At 44.0% G+C, this 22,194-nt stretch overlaps 1 long non-coding RNA gene across 5 annotated transcripts in view; it reads right to left on the bottom strand.

Moving 5' to 3' along the window:
• Positions 1–22,194, bottom strand: part of LOC112447502 (uncharacterized) — a 142,049-nt gene that overhangs the window by 32,977 nt on the left and 86,878 nt on the right. For 4 of the 5 annotated variants that reach the window (XR_009495383.1, XR_009495387.1, XR_009495385.1 and 1 more), the window contains 2 exons: positions 20,909–20,981; positions 16,302–16,519 (listed from right to left, as the gene is read on the bottom strand). This is a non-coding gene — a long non-coding RNA (uncharacterized lncRNA). The remainder of the gene's footprint in view (positions 1–16,301; positions 16,520–20,908; positions 20,982–22,194) is intronic. The other variant, XR_009495386.1, reaches the window with a different exon arrangement.

Genomic DNA, 22,194 nt, shown 5'->3' with positions numbered 1-22,194 from the left:
GTGCTCTACTGGAGCAGAGTTGCCCCCACAAGTTGAGGACATGTGTTCCAGAACATTAAAATATTTACCACGTGGCCCTCCACAGAGGATGTGGGCTGACACTTTCTCTAAACCACTCACAAGACTGACTTTTCTCAGTAGTGATATTTATGCAGCAGTAAATGCCCATACGCTTAGCATCTTTGGAACACTCCCCAGCTCCCCACCACAGCTACTATGTCCCAACCTCAGTACCGGATTCTCACGTGGGGACAAGCTTCAGCTTCACCAACTCCTCCCCACCCCATAATCCACCCTAGTGACCATCAGAATTCCATGAGTAAATTCTACAAATTATCTGCACAAAATTGCTTTTTTACACATGGTATCAGCTTTTGAAATTTTCCAGGCAACAGGAAATGGAAGAGTACTCCGTGGTTAGTGAAAGTCACTCAGTCGTGTCTGACTCTTTGTGACCCCATGGACTCTACAGTCCATGGGATTCTCCAGGCCAGAATACTGAGGTGGGGAGCCTCTCCCTTCTCCAGGGGATCTTCCCCACCCAGGGATGGAACCCAGAGCTCCAACACGGCAGGCGGCTTCTTTGCCCGCTAAGCCACCAGGAAAGCCCAAGAATATTGGAGTGGGCAGCCTCTCCCTTCTCCAGGGGATCTTCCTGACCCGGGGATGGAGCCTAGGGCTCCCACACTGTGGGTGGCTTCTTTGCCTGCTGAGCCACGGGGATGCCCAAGAATACTGGAGTGGGCAGTCTCTCCCTTCTCCAGGGGAACTTCCCCACCCAGGGATGGAGCCCAGGGCTCCCACACTTCGGGCAGCTTCTTTGCCTGCTGAGCCATGGGGATGCCCACTGTGTGGCTGAGCCTCTATGAAATCGTGCAATTAGTTTTCCTCCTTTGTTCTCTTTCTTACAAGACACATCAGCAGAGCAAAAGACCGAGGAAGCAAAGTGGAAATCTTTCAGCAATACATATTCCAGAAAATCAACTCATAACCAGAATTTAGCTGAACCACATATAAAGTGTCCTTGATTTTCCCGTAATACAGTAAGATAATTTACATCTGCTTTTACTTAAAGAAGTGTTTTGTTAAGAGACTATGTAATTTAATATTGCCTTGGCCAAAAATTTCAGTTGGGTTTTTCCGTAAGATGATATCAGTTCAGTTCAGGTCAGTCGCTCAGTTGTGTCTGACTCTTTGTAACCCCATGGACTGCAGCACGCCAGGCCTCCCTGTCCATCACCAACTCCCGGAGTTCACCCAAACTCATGTCCATCAAGTTGGTGATGCCATCCAACCATCTCATCCTCTGCTGTCCCCTTCTTCTCCTGCCTTCAATCTTTCCCAGCATCAGGGTCTTTTCAAATGAGTCAGTTCTTTTCATCAGGTGGCCAAAGTATTGGAGTTTCAGCTTCAGCATCAGTCCTTCCAGTGAATATTCAGGACTGATATACTTTAGGATGGACTGGCTGGATCTCCTTGCAGTCCAAGGGACTCTGAAGAGTCTTCTCCAACACCACACTTCAAAAGCATCAATTCCTCAGTGCTCAACTTTCTTTACAGTCTGATTCTCACATCCATACATGACTACTGGAAAAACCATAGCTTTGACTAGACTGACCTTAGTTGGCAAAGCGATGCCTTTGCTTTTTAGCATGCTGTCTAGGTTGGTCATAGCTTTTTTTTCTTTAATTTCATGGCTGCAGTCACCATCTGCAGTGATTTGGGAGTGCAAGAAAATAAAGTCTGTCACTGTTTCCATTGTTTCCCCATCTATTTGCCATGAAGTTATGGGACTGGATGCCAAGATGTTAGTTTTCTAAATGCTGATTTTTAAGCCAGCTTTTTCACTTTCATCAAGATGCTTTTTAATTCTTCACTTTCTGCCATAAGGGTGGTGTCATCTGCATATCTGAGGTTATTTCTCCTGGCAATCGTAATTCCAGCTTGTGTTTCATCCAGCCCAGCATTTAGCATGATGTACTCTGCATAGAAGTTAAATAAGCAGGGTGACAATATACTGCCTTGACGTACTCCTTTCCCTATTTGGAACCAGTCTGTTGTTTCATGTCCAATTCTAATTGTTGCTTCTTGACCTGCATACAGATTTCTCAGGAGGCAGGTCAGGTGGTTTGGTATTCCTGTCTCTTGAAGAATTTTCCACAGTTTGTTGTGTTCCACACAGTCAAAGGGTTGGCGTAGTCAATAAAGCAAATATATATGTATTTCTGGAACTCTTGCTTTTTCAATGACCCAACAGATGTTGGCAATTTGATCTCGTTCCTCTGCCTTTTCTAAAACCAGCTTGAACATCTGGAAGTTCACGGTTCACGTATTGCTGAAGCTTGGCTTGGAGAATTTTTAGCATTACTTTGCTAGTATGTGTGGTCTCCCCATCGTGTCCAACTCTATTGTGACCCCCTGGACTTTACCCCACCAGGCTCCTCTGTCCATGGGATTCTCCAGGAAAGAACACTGGAGTGGGTTGCCATTTCCTTCTCCAATGCATGAACGTGAAAAGTGAAAGTGAAGTCGCTCAGTCGTGTCCGACTCTTAGTGACCCCATGGACTGCAGCCTACCAGGCTCCTCAGTCCATGGGACTTTCCAAGCAAGAGTACTGGAGTGGCTTGCCATTGCCTTCAAGATATATATATATATATATATATATATACACACACACACATATGTATATACATGTATAGTAATTATATCTATACAAAGTTTCTTTATATATAAAGTAATTATATATATAAAATATTTATTGTAAGGACTGATGCTGAAGCTCCAATAATTTGGCCACCCAATATAAAGAGCCAACTCATTGGAAAAGACCCAGATAGGGGGATGGATTGAGGGCAGGAGGAGAAGGGGGCGACAGAGAACGAGATGGTTAGATAGCATCATCAGCTCAATGGACTTGAGTTTGAGCAAACTTCAGGAGATAGTGGGGAACAGTCCATGCGGCTGCAAAGAGTTGAACACAATGGAGCAACTGGACCACAAAACAAAGTAATTAGATGAGAATCACAATATTACCTCACATAGTAGAGTTAGTCACTCAGTTGGGGTCTTTTGGACCCCATGGATTGTGGTCCACCAGGCTCCTCTGTCCATGGAACTTTCCAGGCAAGAATACTGAAGTGGATTGCCATACCCTTCTCCAAGGGATCTTCCCAACCCAGGGATCAAACCTGGGTCTCCTGCATTGCAGGCAGTTCTTTACCATCTGAGCTATAGGGAAGACTGATATTATCTGTAAGTAAATAACCATGATTTGTCCCTAATTTGTCTGATAATGTTTCCACTCTTCCGGTGTTTGGTAATCTATTTATGCTGCTAACCATTTATTTGCTATTATTAACTCAGCATAAGCCTATAAAGTACATATTTGAATCCCACATTCTTCCTCAGGTGGAGGCTCTTTTGAAAAATGAGTAGCACATTGTTCTCGCTCCTGTTCTGAAGGAATGCCACTTAAAATTAAAAATGACAAATAATATAACATGTTAAGTGTTAATCACAGCAAGGAGGAAAGGCTATTGGAGAATGGAGGAGAGAAAAATTATTCTCTTCTACAAAGGAGACATCCAGGGCCACTTTGGAAATTGGAGATATTTCAGAGGAACTTTGAAGTTGAAACTTGCCAAGCAGTGAAGGAATGAAGGAATACGTCTGATAGATATGGATATCGTAAGACAAAACAAATTTTGAAAATGGCACAGCGTCTGAGGGCCTAGAATAGAGAGGATGCATTGGGGAGCAACAGGGGTTGAGACAGAAGATGCTTGAAGCCAGACTGGTAAAGCCGACACGTGCCCTGGAAGTCATCAGCGAGGTTTTTAAGGAAAAGGTGGTTGTGCCTCATCCCAGAAACTTCCACTTTGTGACTTGGGAAGATTCCTTGAGTTCTACCTATGAGCTAGTTTCCTCACCTTCAGGATATCCTGATCGAGGCTCTCTTTGGGGTTGTTGTGAGAACTAATGAGTTAATATATGCAAAGTACTTAAAACAGTGCCAGACTCAGGCTAATTCACATGTCAAAAGATTTCCTACTATTGTCTTCGAGAGTGAACTTCTCATCCCTGAGCCGTTGCTCAGGCACTTTGGAAGATCTACCACGTCTCTACTGCTCGGTCCCCCAGAATGGTCCATCAACGGAATATATGCCCGTCTCGGGTACTGTTCCCGCCAAGGCCCCGGGCCACGGTGAGGTCTGTGTCGGCTGCACATACATCAGGTGCCAAAAGCCCAGCGTGCGGATGACAAATTACGGGCTGAACCGGCTATTAATCACTCATGCCAAAGAAAAGGGAAGGATGTCCACAAGTTTCTGCAAGGTGAACCCTAACTTTGTTACCTGGACCAACATTATTTTTTGCTGTGCTTTCCTTCCTTCAAGATTTCCTTCTGGAATACTTTTTCAAAGAAATTTTGCTTATCAGATTAGTTGTAACTTTTAAGAAGCTTCCCCCTCTGGTGCTTTTCATCACACAGCTCCCTCTGAACGTGCTGAGTGCTGAAGTTCTAGGGATTGTCAGCAGAACAAATTGCTTTCCTTTATTATATGAAACTTGACCTTTATTTCCCCCTATATTATATTGGTATTTGATGTGGTTTTCCATTTTTAAAAGCACCAATATGGTAAAAATAAACTATCAGTGTCTGATATGCTCAATGCCAATGCTAGGAATTGGCTGCCCAGGGGCTAACTTGGAAACAGCTCTGTTTACCCACTGCAGCTCCTTCAGCTGAGAAATGAGCTCATCATATATTGCTCATCCAGGTTGTAGTCCAGAGAGCAGACTCCTAAGATGACTAAGCTTCACAACGGTTCTATTTAGCGCAGAACATCTGCCTTGGCCCATTGACACACCGAGGGGCCGCCCTCCCACTCTTCCTGCAGGCACTCTGCTCCTCCCAGGAAGACCACCGACCTGGTGGTCGGGGGCCCTCGGTATCACCCCTTGTCTGGACTCACTGAGCTTAAAGGGCTTTGTTCCTAAATTAAAATGAGTGGTGAAGTGATGGCCTTGGGTGGACTCTGTACTTGATAGTGATAATATGTACTGGACTTTGATCAACCTTTTATGCAAGAGAAGCTTCAAAATCAATAGTAGGTTCAGGATAGAGTAAGACTAACTGTGACGATATAAGTGACACGTGCTGGTAGCGAGCACTTTTCTAAGCCCAGCATCTGCTTTATTTATGCGCCATGTGAGAAGTGGATTTACAACAGGCCTGCTTTGCTCATTCATTAGCCCACTTGTTTATTATTTACAAAATCAATATTGGAGGAAAGTCACACTCTACCGATGACTTCTTTGCATTCTCCTCTGAATTCTAGTAGCTCTCTGCACATCACTTATAACGGTATTCATGTTTAATAGATAACCCCTAAATATCTTTAATCTTAAAGAAATAATATGCTGATATTTCTTTGTGAAGATTTTTGTGCTATTATTTTTGTTGCAGCATTATTTATAGTAAAAAATTCTAGAAACAACCTAGATATTCAGGAATAGAGGAATTGTTCAATGATGCCACATGTGTACAATAAAGTGCTACGAAGCCATCTCAACGTGTATGTGAAATTTTTAACAACAGCAAAATGTTTCATAATGTTCCTAGAAAAAAATGATGCACAACACTTTATTCCTAAATGCTCATAAATAAAATGATTCTTATTAACTGGTATGTTACTAGTGATTCTTTCTGAATTAGAAATTTAAGAACAGCATCTGCTGTTTAGTCAACAGCATCTGATGACCGCGTGCAAAGCCACTCCTCCGCTTGGAACCTGACCCGGTCCCCGGGCCCGGAGGAACCAAGCCGGGCAGGCAGGAAGCCAGGGTCTGGGACCTCAGAGCCGACCCGCTGGGGTCAGCCCCAGACCGGATCTGCAGCACCAGGAAGGGAACTCTTGAGCAGTAACTGGGTGGAGTGGAGTGAGGGCCGGATCCTCTAGTGATGCCCACCCCCCACGACAGGCGCGGTCCCCTCCGCGGGCCTGGGGCTGGCGTCCGGCGCACGCCTGCTAAGTGCCTGTTTGCAGACTCCTCCTTCCTCCGCTTTTCCCCTGGGCTTGGGGGCCAGCTGGGGGGTCAGGGAGCTGTGGGTGCTGCGCCACCGCGCCACCCGCAGACCAGGCCAGGCAGCAGGCGGGGAAGGCCCCGGAAGCCCCGGCCAGAGAACACTCTGCCCCTGCCACCCACAGCGGGTGTCTGGTGGAGGCGGCCCCAGAGCCAGGCTGGGGAGAGCTCAGGGGAAACTGCTGCCCAGGAGGCTGCGGGCCGCAGCCCATGGGGAAAGTGCCGCGTAGGGGCCCACGGCCCCGAGCCCAGAGCCCCGGGGAGGGGCCGCCCAGGAGGCCGCGGGCCACAGCCCCCAGGCCATTATAGAATGGCCTGGACAGAGTCGGGCACTCAGGCCCAGAGGTTAAGAATGTGCAGAACCAATAACGCTTCACAGTTTCTCTACACACCAATAGCAGGTGAGAAGTAAATGAAAAAGAGATCACTACCCCCATCTCTGTAAAGCACAGTCTAGAGTTAGAGAAGGAATAAAGTAGCTGCTGCCTCTCTTTCTTTCTTAATCTTGTATAAGTGCTTCTACTTGGCAAAAGGTCAATCTATCTAGAACACAGGAGTCAAAGTGCTCTAGAAAATGTAGTTGCAAGGCTTGTAGCCTCTGACACAAAGGATGAAGCAGAAAGGCGTAAAAATGAGTGCTGAGTACCTGACTGCTTCCCCAGATATTTACCACAGACAGTCCCGTTTACCCTTGAAAGCCAGGGTGAGAGCTTAGCCGTAAACACCAGAAGGTTTTTTTTAAGCAGACAGGAAAAAAAGAAAGAAAAAAAAAAGACCATGTTGGAAAAGTAAATTGGTTAAGAAAAACTATCTCACTGCGGTAAATGTATTTCAAGTTGCTTCATTAACACAGAGTTCAGGAACAACACAAACAAGCTCACAGAACTAAAGGGAAATCAAAAGGGCAGTAAAAGTTATGTGGGGTCAATTTAAGGGCCATGTGCCCAAACCTCACTATGGGTCTGGAGTTGTTTTACATGAACCACCCTGACCCTTTTACAAGTCTACTTACTGAAACGATAAATTCGGTGGGAAAAGTATTAAATCCAACTGGGTTTTAAACTGTTGTTCTGGTTGTACCATGTAAACCCAACTTAATAGCTTCTACAGTCAACTCTGGTCAAGTAAGAAATGTCATACTCATGCATACGAATCCTCTACTGGGATCTTTTATTCACATACTATTTTCATGTCATCCAATGCCTGGTTTTCAGTTTCTCTCAATGTGATTTAAGAGCATGATATTTTAGATTTCTAATGCATTATGAATAGAATGAATTTAATATAAACTCCCACTTGCTGAAAGATAATTTCTGTTTAGAAACAAAGGAATTTCAAATAGACAAAAAGAAATGAAACTCTTAAACTCTCCTCTCTTTTGGGTATTCCTGCAATGGCACCCCACTCCAGTACTCTTGCCTGGAAAATCCCATGGACAGAGGAGCCTGGTGGGCTGCAGTCCATGGGGTCACTAGGAGTCAGACACAACTGAGCAACGTCACTTTCACTTTTCACTTTCATGCACTGGGGAAGGAACTGGCAACCTACTCCAGTGTTCTTGCCTGGAGAATCCCAGGGACGGGGGAGCCTGGTGGGCTGCCGTCTTGGGGTCACACAGAGTCGGACACGACTGAAGTGACTTAGCAGCAGCAGCAGCAGCAGTGAGATAACTATAAGGGAGAAAGTCATGGAGGGTTTTTAACAATTTACCCTACTCTCCCACTTTTCTGTCTTTACAACCTTGTCGTTCAGTCACTAAGTTGTGTCTGATTCTTTGTGAGCCCATGGACTGCAGCATGCCAGGTCTCCCTGTCCATCACCAACTCCTTCCTGGAGTCTACCCAAACCCATGTCCATTGAGCAGTGATGCCACCCAACCATTTATCCTCTTTTGCCCCCTCCTCCTCTTGCCCTCAATCTTTGCCAGCATCAGGATCTTTTCCAATGAGATGACTTTTCACATCAGGTGGAGCTTCAGCTATAGCATTAGTCCTTCCAATGAATGTTAAGGATTGATTTCCCTTAGGATTGACTGGTTTGATTGCCTTCCAATCCAAAGGACTCTTAAGAATCTTCTCCAGCACCACAATTTGGAAGCATCATTTCTTCAGCACTTAACCCTCTTTATGGTCCAGCTCTCACATCCATCCATGACTACTGGAAAAACCTTTGTCGGCAAAGTGATATCTACTTTTTATTATACTGTCTAGGTTGGTCATAGCTTTCCTTCCAAGGAGCAAGTGTCTTTTAATTTCACGGCTGCAGTCACCATCTGCAGTGATTTTGGAGCCCCCCAAAATAAAGTCTGCCACTGTTTCCACTTTTTCCCCCATCTATTTGCCATGAAGGGAAAGGACCATATGCCATGATCTTAGGTTTTTGAATGCTGAGTTTTAAGCCAGCTTTATCACTCTCCTCTTTCACCCTCATCAAGAGGCTCTTTAATTCCTCTGCACTTTCTGCCATTAGAGTGGTATCATCTGCATATCTAGGTTGTTTATATTTCTCCCAGCAATCTTGATTCCAGCTTGTCATTCATCAGCCTGGCTTTTCACAAGATGTACTCCTCATATAAGTTAAATAAGCAAGGTGACAATACATAGCCTTAATATACTCCATTCCTACTTTTGAACCAGGATGTTGTTCCTTGTCCAGTTGTAACTGTTGCTTCTCAATCTGCATACAGCCTCAGATCAGATCAGATCAGTCGCTCAGTCGTGTCTGACTCTTTGCAACCCCATGAATAGCAGCACGCCAGGCCTCCCTGTCCATCACCAACTCCTGGAGTTCACTCAGACTCACGTCCATTGAGTCAGTGATGCCATCCAGCCATCCCATCCTCTGTCATCCCCTTCTCCTCCTGCCCCCAGTCCCTCCCAGCATCAGAGTCTTTTCCAATGAGTCAACTCTTTGCATGAGGTGGCCAAAGTACCGGAGTTTCAGCTTTAGCATCATTCCTTCCAAAGAAATCCCAGGACTGACCTCCTTTAGGATGGACTGGTTGGATCTCCTTGCAGTCCAAGGGACTCTCAAGAGTCTTCTCCAACACCACAGTTCAAAAGCATCAATTCTTCGGCACTCAGCCTTCTTCACAGTCCAACTCTCACATCCATACATGACCACTGGAAAAACCATAGCCTTGACTAGACGAACCTTTGTTGGCAAAGTAATGTCTCTGCTTTTGAATATGCTATCTAGGTTGGTCATAACTTTCCTTCCAAGGAGTAAGCGTCTTTTAATTTCATGGCTGCAGTCACCATCTGCAGTGATTTTGGAGCCCAGAAAAATAAAGTCTGACACTGTTTCCACTGTTTCCCCATCTATTTCCCATGAAGTGATGGGACCGGATGCCATGATCTTCATTTTCTGAATGTTGAGCTTTAAGCCAACTTTTTCACTCTCCACTTTCACTTTCATCAGGAGGCTTTTTAGTTCCTCTTCACTTTCTGCCATAAGGGTGGTGTCATCTGCATATCTGAGATTATTGATATTTCTCCCGGCAATCTTGATTCCAGCTGTGTTTCTTCCAGTCCAGCGTTTCTCATGATGTACTCTGCATATAAGTTAAATAAACAGGGTGACAATATACAGCCTTGATGTACTCCTTTTCCTATTTGGAACCAGTCTGTTGTTCCATGTCTAGTTCTAACTGTTGCTTCCTGACCTGCATACAAATTTCTCAAGAGGCAGATCAGGTAGTCTGGTATTCCCATCTCTTTCAGAATTTTCCACAGTTTATTGTGATCCACACAGTCTACTGGTCTGTAAATTCTTTGGATACAGATGGTGTGCTTTATATTTCCCAACACAGCTGACCTCAGACACTTGCCTACAAGCTTGTTTGATGAATAAATCTATTCTAATAGCCTCCACATCACTGATGCTATATCACAGTCCACAGTGACACTTAAAAAGATGGAAATTTCTTAGTCTGGAATTTTCTTATGTTAGAAGGTCCTCAGTAGCAGCATTAAATGCAGTGGATGAAGAAGAGGAGTAGGAAGAGATCAAAGAAAGAATGAAGGATGATGAAAGGAAAGGAAGCACGATGCAAAACTTTTCCAAGAGCTGGAACAGTATGTGACCCAAAGGAATTATAGGAAGAGCTGAGATGAAACAGGGATCGGGCAAAATGAAGTTACTTAGAGTCCTGACCAGACTCAATTGAAAAAGATCTGTGTTTCACCTGCCCATGTGTGGAAAGCAAGGCTGAGACTATGGAAAACTTATAGATCGTCTCCTGAAGTATGTTTTTGAAGACAGTTTGAATGATGATAATTCTCTCCAGTGGAGGTAAACAGAAAATTCTATGCAAAAAAATCATGATAAATGGAGAGTGTTCTCTGTGATCTATAATTCCTAAATTGATTTTTTAATAAAAGTGTTCATATTATTGTCATTAATATATGTCTTATGATCTTATCTACTCAGCTCATCTACCAGAAACTATAATTAATGTGAGCACTTCTGTTCCTTTTGAAGAAATTCTTTCAAGTCAATTTTCCTTGGATCCACCTTCAACATAAATTTTGACCCTTGTAGTGAAATTTAGTACAATGTATGCAGACCCATAAAGCAGGAAAGCCTACCTTCATCAAGGAAGCGGGGCACATTTATGTACAACGCCCCACATAAATCAGGAAACAACACAACTAAAGGCATTAAAAGCTCCAGGTCTTTCTACGGAACACTGTGGTTGGTGCATTTTTATGTGAAACAAAGTTAAAGCTGAGTCTCAAACTCTTCTGTGTTGCTGCAGTGCTTTTGCCTTAATCAAGATCTGGGGCCAGAAAGAATTGCCATCCATTCTCAACACATTTTTCTTTCCAAAATTACATTTCTCTTATAAATATCCCTGGGAAACAACGTTAAGGGTCCAATCAAGCCTGAATCATGTTGCCAGTGGCCTTATTTCTGGTTGAATGTTCTCGTCAGGAACCTGGAGGCAAGGCTGAAATCTGTGAGCTTTGGTGAGCCATGCAGACGGGACCTGCGATTTAGAATCGAAGGTCTGGGGAGACTTCTAAACAGAGACCAGAGCTCTTGTGTCCTGGATCCTCTACAATGTCTCCCTGTGTGGTCTTGTCCCTCCGTTCCTTTTGGTCACATGCACTTGAAAGGATTTTGTGGCAATACTGTAATTAAACATCAGGTTTAGGTTTAAATATACCCGTAGGGATTTTTCTCCCGTTTCTCTGACCCTCCTCTCCTCAATTTTTCACCGTACTGGCGGTAGCTTTGCAAGGCACGCCTTTATTCTCCACTGGGTTTGTATTTTTATCTGGTTGGGAATGACATACCTGCAGAGGCTTTGCTTTCTTCCCTCTCCTATATTTCAAAGCTTGTTTCTCCCTCAGTCCTGACATCAGCAATGCTTTGTGGCTTTTCTTGGCCCTCAAAGGCTTAATGGTGCAGCACAGAAGCTGAATCTTCGGAAACAGGTCCCAACCACCTCTAACGGCAGCTTCAGATAAGTTCAGAGAGCAGCCACTCAGAAAAGCGAAAGCGGTGCCCATGGTTAAAAGTTCCAGGGAGATTTTTGTCTTTAAAATCAAGCGAATATATTCAAAGATGGCTTTAAAGCCTGCAGCACTCACCCAGATAGCACAGAGAGGTTTCTACATTCACTGTGGGTAAGAAGATGAAACCAAGCTTAAAGCTAATTAGTTAGCTCTCTTCTGAATGTTGGGCAGCCCCTTCCCTGGGGAAGGGGGAAGAACGAGCACAATTGGGGAGGGGGACTCGCATGAAACCAGTTATTTGGAAGTAGGGTAATATTAAAAGCCTAGTTACCTTACAGGGCCACAGACGTAACTGCAATCAACGCAGCTAAACAGGTATGATGAAAGCAGGCCATCTAGTATTCTCATTAAGGCCCTCATTTGATACATTTTAAGACTTCAAAATTAAGCTACATTTAACATCCTTGGAGGTTAATATTTTGCTCATTTCTTTGTCATGGATTATCTCTTAGGGAAGGCCTGACATGGGAAGGGCGTGGTGAGAAAGAGAGAGAACTAACATCCATGTGTTATCTGTGTGCCAAAAGCTGCCTTACCACTTGACAAATGTTGACTTGTTTACTCCTCAGCAGCGCTATGCAGAAAACTATTCTTCCTCCCATTTAAGTATAATTTGTTTTGCTTCCACGTAAGGAAATTCGGGTACAGAAAGACAATTAACTTGCCCAGGACTGCATAGGTGGTCGGTGCCCAGTGGTGTTCCAGCCCAGGAAACCTGACCTCAGAGTCTGGGCCCTACTGAGAATACTTTTGTCCACTCTGCCTTAAAGCCCGAGGATTTTTGAACCCAGGATTCAGAAAGAGACTTAACATTGATGGGCCTTCTGCTGTACATTCTTCCCAGTGGCAATGTGTCCAGGTTACTATCTGCCTGAAAGGGAGGAGGAATGCATGGTAACATTTTGAAAATATGGCTCTATCACACTGCTACTAGATGGTACTGAAACCTCAGAGCTTCGAGCTTCGTGCAAAACTTTTACTTTTCAGTCAGATTTCCTCTCCGCCATTAAATTCAATCTCAGCTGGAAAGTTATGAATCGCTGCTCCTTCCTAGTCTTGCTCCCTCTTCAGAAGTTATATGCACTTGCTGCTCCCCACCCTCCACTGGCATCACTGCCAGGATCCGAGCTTTAACATCCAGTTCTCAGGGGCACGGGCGGACCCTGCAGACCCTAGGCAAAACTGATGGAGCCTTTAGCAACTTCAAAGCGAAATTTTCTATGGCAGAAAATCAGCATTTCTCATGGTGATGCTTTTCTTCAGAATGTCCTTACGTTGTTATATTGGGTTAGCCAAAAAGTTCATTCGGTTAGTGAATACGTTGTTCAATAAATTTCTTTGTAAAATAAAAAGCATGTACTTTATTTGTACTTAAAACCAAACGAACTTTTTGGCCAACCCAACCCAAGCAGGATTTGTATCCCTTCCCTCCATGTGGCCGAGAGACTCCCTGCCAGGAGGACTGAGGTAACAGTAAGCCTGCAGCCCACAGCTGTGGGAAAGGACTGTGGGACCCACGGCTGTGGGAAAGGACTTGGCGTGTCCCGGTTACATGATCAATCGTCCGCCACATGCACCCTCTCATCTGTTTAACACTGGCACCTTCCTGACCCATAAATTAAGTAACTGAGACATGGGCAATGTTTCTAATTCTAATATCTCTGTGGTATTATCTAGCTCAGTAGTTTTAAATTTGCCTAGGTCAACAGTTTTAAAATATAAGGATTCCTTTCAAGACAACAACATAGTTACAAAAAGATGGCAAGCAAGCCTATAAAAGATGCTCTGTGTCACATGTCATCAGGGAAATGCAAATTAAAATGAGATATAATCATATGCCTACTAGAAGAGTCAAAATCCAGAACACTGCTGCTGCTGCTGCTGCCGCTAAGTCCAACTCTGTGCGACCCCATGGACTGCAGCCTACCAGGCTTCTCTGTCCACTGGGCAACCCCAAATTCCGATGAGGATGTGGAACAACAGAGCTCTCGTTCACTGCTGATGAGAATGGAAAATGGTACAGCATATACCCTTACAAAGCAAAACACACCCTTACCATAAGATCCTGCAACTACGTTTTTTGGCCTTTATCCAGAGAAATTGAAAATTTATGCCCAGAAAAACCTGCACACAGATGTTTATAGCAGCTTATTCATAATTGCAAAAACTTGGAAGCAACCAAGATGTCCTTCTGTAGGTGGACAGATAAATAAACTGTGCTGCACCCAGACAACGTAATATTATTATTCCATGCTAAAAAGAAACGAGCCATCAAGCCATAAAAAGGGATGGGAGGAACGTAAATGCACATTACTAAAGTGAAAGAAGGCGATATGGAAAGGGTCTCATGATTTATATGTCCAGATGCAGACCTTTGGATGCAACTATTCTTAATCTAGAGATCTATGAACTAAAAAACATACGCTAGCTGACACCTACACATCTCAACACAGAGCGAATACCATCTTTATATGGCGTCAATAATGCTCCGACTCCCAGAGTCTACTTCATTTGAAGCTGAGCATCCTTCGTGCAATAGTATGAAAATAAAATAAGCAAGCAAAGCTCCATGACACTCTCCCAGCTTCTTTCATTCTACTCTGCCTACATCTGAACTTGCCCCGGTTGTACTGTTCATTGCTACGTGACCTGACAGAACTACATGTATTTGATAATGCCTGACGTCGAGCCAGAAGGGCCCTGGGTCATACGTGAGAGTGGCTACATTCCGGCTACCGCTTGCCCTGAGGCCCCCAAACAGACTTTCTTGGGAGAGTAATAAAGGTCATGAGAGCAGCTGCAGAGGTGGCTTTTGGTACTAAGCTAGGGAAGAAAAACTAAAACCTCAAACACTGACATGGATTCTAAATTTCTGGAGAGCAGTTGTGTTTATAAGGACTTTGTTGGACTTCTACAACTCTGTTTTAACGTGAATTTCTTTTCAGAGGAAAGAGAGTACATAGCACAACAACACCATGGTATGGCTGTTATGGTTGATAGAGGCGCTGTCGTTTGATGTTAGGTGTGGGTTTATTGATCCTTCTCTATGGCTGTTAGGGTTGATAGCGGCGCTGTCGTTTGATGTTAGGTGTGGGTTTATTGATCCTTCTCTATGGCTGTTAGGGTTGATAGCGGCGCTGTCGTTTGATGTTAGGTGTGGGTTTATTGATCCTTCTCAGTTACTGGTGGTAGCTCTCTGTAAGAATTTTAGTTATTTCCCAATGAAGCTTTGTTCATCCTTTTTTTTTTTTTTACTGCTTCTCAATACAATATACTTTCTAGCAACAAGAATGGGAAATTCTCTTGGAAAAAGAAGACAAAAGCAAGCAGAACTAATTTATCTTCAATAATTATTGGCAAGCAATTGGGTAACAGAGTCAATACTTCTGCTGAAATTTCTGGTCTTAACCTGGAATTATTTTCTTGCCAACCTGAAATTCACAAGAATGTTCTTGAACCCCAGCTCCACAGTAGTGCACAGGAGAGAAAACCAGTCCTTCTTCTGCAACAGTCATTCATTCTCTGATGCATATCTTAGACTTAAATAATCTCTTATGAATCTCTTTTGTTCCAGAATCACAAGGACCTCTGCTAATAAGAATGAAATATTCTAATTACAGGGAGAGTTGATGACACTCTGGGTGAAAATTAAAATAATGCCCACCCCCCCCCACAAAAAAAAAAAACCTCACCAATCTCTGGACTTTAAAATAATCTAGGCTAATCAACAAAAACATATCTCAAAATCACATTGAACAAAAAATGAATTACAGGAAATTCCCTGGAAGTCCAATGGTTAGGACTCCATGCTTCCATTGTGGAGGGCCCACGTTCCACACCTGACCGGGAACTAAGATCTCCCAAGCTGCATAGTGGAGCCAAAAAAAAAAAAAAATTAGAAAAATATATACCATATATGTATTTGTTAAAACACGTGAAGCTACACACCATTTGTGAACACATGTGTCTGGAGATCACATACACCACTTCTGGCCCGGTAGCTATCTCTGAGCAGAGCGCACAGCAGTTCTGAGAAGCATTAAGAAATGGCTTCAACAGAATTGGTGGGTATAATGGATGTTTGCAATATCATTCTCTATGTGCCTCATATATTTCATAAGTTTAAAAACTTATAAAGATTCAGAATCTTTCCAAATAACCTGTCAGTCCTGGTATGAAGGTCTGGCATTGGATATAAACTAGCTCAGACCCCAACAGAAGAGTGCACAGAAAGCAATGAGAGAAGAACGATGGGGCGAAAATGGGCAAGAATGGAGAGAGCGACTCCTCTCAGCCTGGCCCTCTCGGCCTCATCAATCTCTAGGAGTCTGCGCATGCTCACCCAAAAGTCAGAGCGCAAAGCAAGTGCTTAAGTGCCGTCGTTTTACTTCGCTCTTTCACTACTCGTTCCGGATTGTCTTGCCCTTAAGCAGCCCTCGATTGGATCAGCAGTTGCTCTAATTTGCTTGCCTGGCAAGGTGACCCAGACCGTCAATCCCGAGGCTTCAGAGTCCTCAAGTGCTTTTCCCTGGTGTTACGATTGCTATGATTTTCAACGTGTGATTATCACTGGGTTTGAAGGCATCAAAAGATGACTTGGTGAGTTTCTTGCATTTTAGACCCACTTCTTTATATCCCTATTGGGGTAGTGATAATTCCAGATCCTCACTGGGACATATGATAAAGCTCACCGAAATTAGGATGACTGGTGCAACACCACGAGGATTCCAAAGTGTCCAAGCAGGAGTCACAGCTTCAAGTCTACTGGGCCCACTGCTGCAGCCCTTTACAAAGCGCTACTTCATCAGCCCTGGAAACGAGGGCCTTCAACCCAGCAGATCCTAAGACTGCAGAGGCGAGAAACTGATGATTCAGGCTTGTCGAGCGGTTCCATACTGAACTCTGTTGGCTGAGGAAGGAAACCACACTGAAACCATGACTGCTTCTTGACACAGGTGACAGGGAAATTCGAACAACCTGTTCACGCAACTAACATGTCCTGACTCTGCTTGAACATTTCCATCACTAAACAGGGATTCTTGTTCATGGGTACATTGGGCCATGCTCTTAGGAAAAGGGGCGTGATGGTGAAAGATGTATTTAGCTCTTAACTCCACTGCGTCAGACTTTATTTGGAAATAAGGTCTCTGCAAATGTAGTCAAGATGAGACTATTAGACTCTTACGCACTATGACCCATGTCCTTATAAAATAGGGAAATTAGGCACAGAGAGAATGGCATGTGAAGATTAAGGCAGAGATCAGGTGATTCATGTACAAACCAAAACCTACCAAAGAATGCAGCAAGCCAACAGAAGCTAGGAGAGAGACAAGGAATGGATTCTTAACAACCTTTAGAAGGAACCAACGCTTCTAACCACCTTATCTCAGGTTCCTACCACCAGAACCGCAAGACAATACATTCTATTGTTTAAGCCACCCAGCTTGGAGTGCTTTGCTATGAAAATCCTAGCAAATTCACAGGGAGCCTGAGGGAAATGGAGGGTGTGGTACAAACATTCCTTAATTAGTATGCGGACCCATTGAGTTAAAAACTCATTGAACTCCATACTTAAAACGGTTTCATTTTGTTGAGTATATTATTCTTCAATAAAGTTGATTTTAGCAGGTAACATTAATGGATGAATCAATATTTCAAACATGATTACCATTAGTCATTTTTTGCTTTCCATGCCTGTATAGGACTTCATGCCAATCACTACTCTGATTACTAATTGCAAATGAACTCTATCACTGATGATGACAGACCACACAGTGAGGGCAGGGAGGAGTTTGTCTGTAACTCAAGTGATTCTGAGTGCCTGTTGGTGTTTCCATGTAAAGTGGCAATTCTAGCAAAACACATACAAGCAAAACAGATCCACTCCCCATCAGCTCTTCATAGAAAAATATTTCAGATACATAGAATTCTGGGTAACTACATTTAATTTTTTTTAAATTTCCAGGAGCCAGATTGTTGTTCCTAAGGTCTAGGATGAGGTTTGAAGGAGGTGATATGGAAAGGTTAGGACAAAGGAGGAATTAGAGATGCTATTTCTTAACTAAAGGCTGGGGATTTATATCTATTCTAAGTCAGGAGTCATAGGGTTTCTTTGAATACAGTAGGAAATCACGTCTAGTCTCTTACTAAACCAGGAAGAGGGATAACACTGTCCTGCCCCTGATGTGAGGCAATTACTAAATCACTCTTTATAAATCTTGGTTCTTTTGAATTTCTGAAGAAATACTGGTAGAATAGTGAGCCTAAATCCTAGCTGGCAGGACTAAGAAGCTTCATTTGGGACACACTGAGTCCAATGAGTGTTTGGGACACCTAACTGTCCCAAATGTCCAGCAGGCTTACCTCAGTTCAGTTCAGTTCCATTCAGTCGCTCAGTCATGACCCACTCTGCAACCCCATGAATCGCAGCACACCAGGCCTCCCTGTCCATCACCAACTCGGAGCTTGCTCAAACTCATGTCCATTGAGTTGGTAATGCCATCCAACCATCTCACCCTCTGTCATCCCCTTCTACTCCTGCCCTCAATCTTTCCCAGCATCAGGAGCTTTTCCAATGAGTCAACTCTTCACATGAGGTGGCCAAAGTATTGGAGTTTCAGCTTTAGCATCAGTCCTTCCAATGAACACCGAGGACTCATCTCCTTCAGAATGGACTTGTTGGATCTCCTTGCAGTCCAAGGGACTCTCAAGAGTCTTCTCCAACACCACAGTTCAAAAGCATCAATTCTTTGGTGCTCAGCTTTCTTCACAGTCCAACTCTCACATCCATACATGACCACTGGAAAAACCATAGCCTTGACTAGACGGACCTTTGTTGGCCAAGTAATGTCTCGGCTTTTGAATATGCTATCTAGGTTGGTCATACCTTTCCTTCCAAGGAGTAAGCATCTTTTAATTTCATGGCTGCAATCACCATCTGCAGTGATTTTGGAGCCCAAAAAAATAAAGTCTGACACTGTTTCCACTGTTTCCCCATCTATTTGCCATGAAATGATGGGACCAGATGCCATGATCTTCGTTTTCTGAATGTTGACCTTTAAGCCAACTTTTTCGCTCTCCTGTTTCACCTTCATCGAGAGGCCGTCTACCTCGTGTGTGACTATTTGACACGTTGCTGTTGTTGTTGTTCAGTCCCTCAGTCGTGTCCAACTCTCTGTGACCCTGTGGACTGTAGCACGCCAGGCCTCCCTGTCCATCACCAACTCGGAGCTTGCTCAAACTCATGTCCATTGAGTTGGTGATGCCATCCAACCATCTCATCCTCTGTCGTCCCCTTCTACTCCTGCCCTCAATCTTTCCCAGCATCAGGAGCTTTTCCAATGAGTCAGCTCTTTGGATCAGGTGGCCAAAGTATTGGATCATCTCAATAAATCAGACAGTTTATTGACCTGATTACAATGTTGAGCCCATCAATTTTACTATTAAGCCCTTTACACAGATGGATTGTATATGATGGGGAAAGTGTTAACAGCTAATGTAAAATAAATGCTTGGACAGGTTAAATACTTGATCTTTCAGCAAAACTCCCATTCCTGCTGTGATGAGGGTCTGTAACAATCAGCAGTTTAGGTGGGGGTTTGGGGAGACTCTAGTCACCTAATAAGGATGGTACCCAGCTGGTCAAGTCATACAATGAGTCCCAGCCTGTACGTCTGGGGTTTTCTAAAGTACAGCCTCATATCACTTTCTGTACCTCCACACGCCCAGCAGCAGAAGTTACTCTGGACACCATTTCACACAACTCACTGTGGTGAAGGAACCAGGTCTGAAGCCAGTCTCCTGGTGGAGAGTAAAGGCCCCAGCTGCCCACAGAGGGTGGTGAGTCTGCAGCCTGGCGCCCGACCAGAGGCGGCGGAGTGACCGGCCTTCTCAGAAACAGCACCCCCCGTGGGCTGGACCCAGCCTCCCTGGAGCACCCGTGGCCTGGTGACGTCCCCACGAAGCCCAGCTCGAGAGGACTCAGCAATATGCAGGAGTCAGATTCCGAGCTCTGAAACATCCAGGGGTTAGCGAAGGCTCCTTTTCCCTGCTCTGGAGCATTTCTAATCATGGTTTTCTCACCTACATGCTGAAGGAGGTGAACCCAACTGAAACTCTAAAAGTAGTATCCTTGGGCCTACTTCAGTCTTGTGGGGTTCCCAAGGAGAGTTACTGAGTGATTTGCTCACCGCAACCAGATTCTCCACACATGGGGAACTGAAAAAAAACTATCCTGGAAGATGCAGATGGACAATGTCTGTGGCTGGGGTCTTCGGAGGTGGGCTGCAATGGCAGCGAGTCATTCGGCCTCTGCCTCGCACAGAGCATTGGAGAAGCGTTTTCTCAATTTAAGCTGAGAAGGGTAGTGTTCACATTTGTGATCTGGCCCCCTTCCTGGGGGCCAAACGGACTCGCCAGCTGAGACAGTTAGGGCGGAGCCAACATCTCTGCCCCCTGGAGAGCGAACCCTCGGATGGTTTAGCCAAAACTGAGAAGCTAGTCATCAGTTCTACGGTGCTTCCTCTATGTCACCATTCGTAAAACGGAACCATTTTACTCTTCCTGGCCTATAATTTATGGGCTATTTATTTCAGAAATAACTTATGGGGGCATTAAAGGAGAGGAGAAGAATCTTGTTTCCTTCCCTGTCCTAACAGATTAGCTCTTGGCTTTCCCAGTCCTAAAACAAATGAGCATGAGAAATACTTACATCACATTCACTGTTCTTTCTTTCCACTGCTCACAGGAACCAGCAAACTGTTAATTGCATAGCAGTCAGAAGGGCATGAACAGAATTTCTAGAGAGTGAGGTGATGTCCTAGCAGCTTCTGGGGAGGTGGCTAATTATTTTTTAGAGATGGTTTTAAGAATAACCCTGCTATTAACATTAAGACTGGGTGGGAAATCAACTTCAACAAGGAGAAAACAGTACTTGTGAAACTTTTAATTAAGAAATCTCCTTATATCAAGAAAGTTAAAAAATGAATATTCTCCGACTGATAGGAATGCAACTTCTCAGAGCATGTGAATGCTTCCTGTAGAACCAGCTTAGGGAGGCTGTCGCTCTACATGCAACTGGCTGTGCTGAGCTGTCTTCAGGCACCATGGATACGGCACCATGGATACCTCCTCCTCCTCACCCCACTAGTTCAGAAACAAAAAAAATGTAATAAACAATGCTTCCCTCATCCACCCTACTATCCACTATATTTCCCTTCATAGGATATCAACATTTCATTTTCCCAATTAAAAGGATACCCGATCCAATACCTTTGCAAGGTAGACATCAGGACCTTACCTGAGATCTGGTTTCAAAAGGGCAGAGGACCAGATGACATAAGGATGACTGTTTGGGAAGCACAGATGCCAGACTGGGGGGAAAATGAGAAATAAACAGGAAGTTAAAGAATATATAAGATAGAGTTTGAGTATCCCTTAAAGTAACCCAAGGCCAGATTTCATGAAAGGGTAGCTTGTTAGAGAAGTTCTTGGAGCTAGGCATTTTAGGACTTCAAGGAGATCAAAACAATCAATCCTAAAGGAAATAAACCCTGAATATTCATTGGAAGGACTGATGCTGAAGCTGAAGCTCCAGTACTTTGGCCACCTGATGCGAAGAACTGACTCATTTGAAAAGACCCTGATGCTGGGAAAGACTGAAGGTGGGAAGAGAAGGGGACGACAGAGGATGAGATGGTTGGATGGTGTCACTGACTTGATGGATGTAAGTTTGAGTGAACTCTGTGAAATTTGTGAAAGACAGGGAAGCCTGGCATGCTGCAGTCCATGAGGTCAGAGTTGGACATGACTTAGTGACTGAACAATAGCAAGGCATTTGTAGTCAGACACATTTTGGTCTACATGTCATCTTTGTTGTACAGATCTCTAAAACTTGAAGCAATTCATCTAATGTCTCTAATTTTCCTCTTCCAGAATGCTGTATCAGCTACCTGGCCTTCCTGGGCATTTGAGTAAATGCTACTCACTACAGATACATCACTGTGTCAGAGATGCACAGTAGGGACCTAGAGAAACATTCAGGTGACATTGACTATTCATTCCTAGAAACACAGCTTTTTCCCTAAAATTCCTAAAATTTTTTGGAATAGTTATTAAAATACCAAACTGTTTAAAGTATCCTTCTCTCTGATAGTCGTTATGTTAGGAAGATGCCTAGCTCAGGCAGCCATGTGCAGAGGTAGCTAACAGGGTGCTTTGCTTCTGGACAGCTTGATCGAGGTGGTCTTAACCATCCCCTTAGCCTGACTAAACTTCAGTCATCTTCCTCCCTCTAGGCGTCTGACTTTTCTTAGAGCATTTATTTTCGAAAACTTGCCATTGTAAATCCTTTCTCGTCTACTTTGAATTGTATGTAAATCTTTTTCCAGCCTCTTGCCAGTTTTACAACCCAGGAAATGCTTTTTTCAAGGACTTATGAAGCATTTTGGAAAAGTCAACATTGAAGGATAAAGAGACCTACTCTCACAGTTTCTATGAAGGGTAGCAGTCAACTTTCAATACCTGTGGGTGCCAGTTGGCAAACACAGGTGGCCTCGTCACAGAAAAAACCTTGCAGACTCAGGA

The sequence above is a fragment of the Bos taurus genome, chromosome 7 (assembly GCF_002263795.3).
Source record: "Bos taurus isolate L1 Dominette 01449 registration number 42190680 breed Hereford chromosome 7, ARS-UCD2.0, whole genome shotgun sequence".
NCBI lineage: Eukaryota > Metazoa > Chordata > Mammalia > Artiodactyla > Bovidae > Bos > Bos taurus.
Note: the sequence above shows the minus strand (reverse complement) of the source record. Positions and strands in the feature narration are given on the sequence as shown.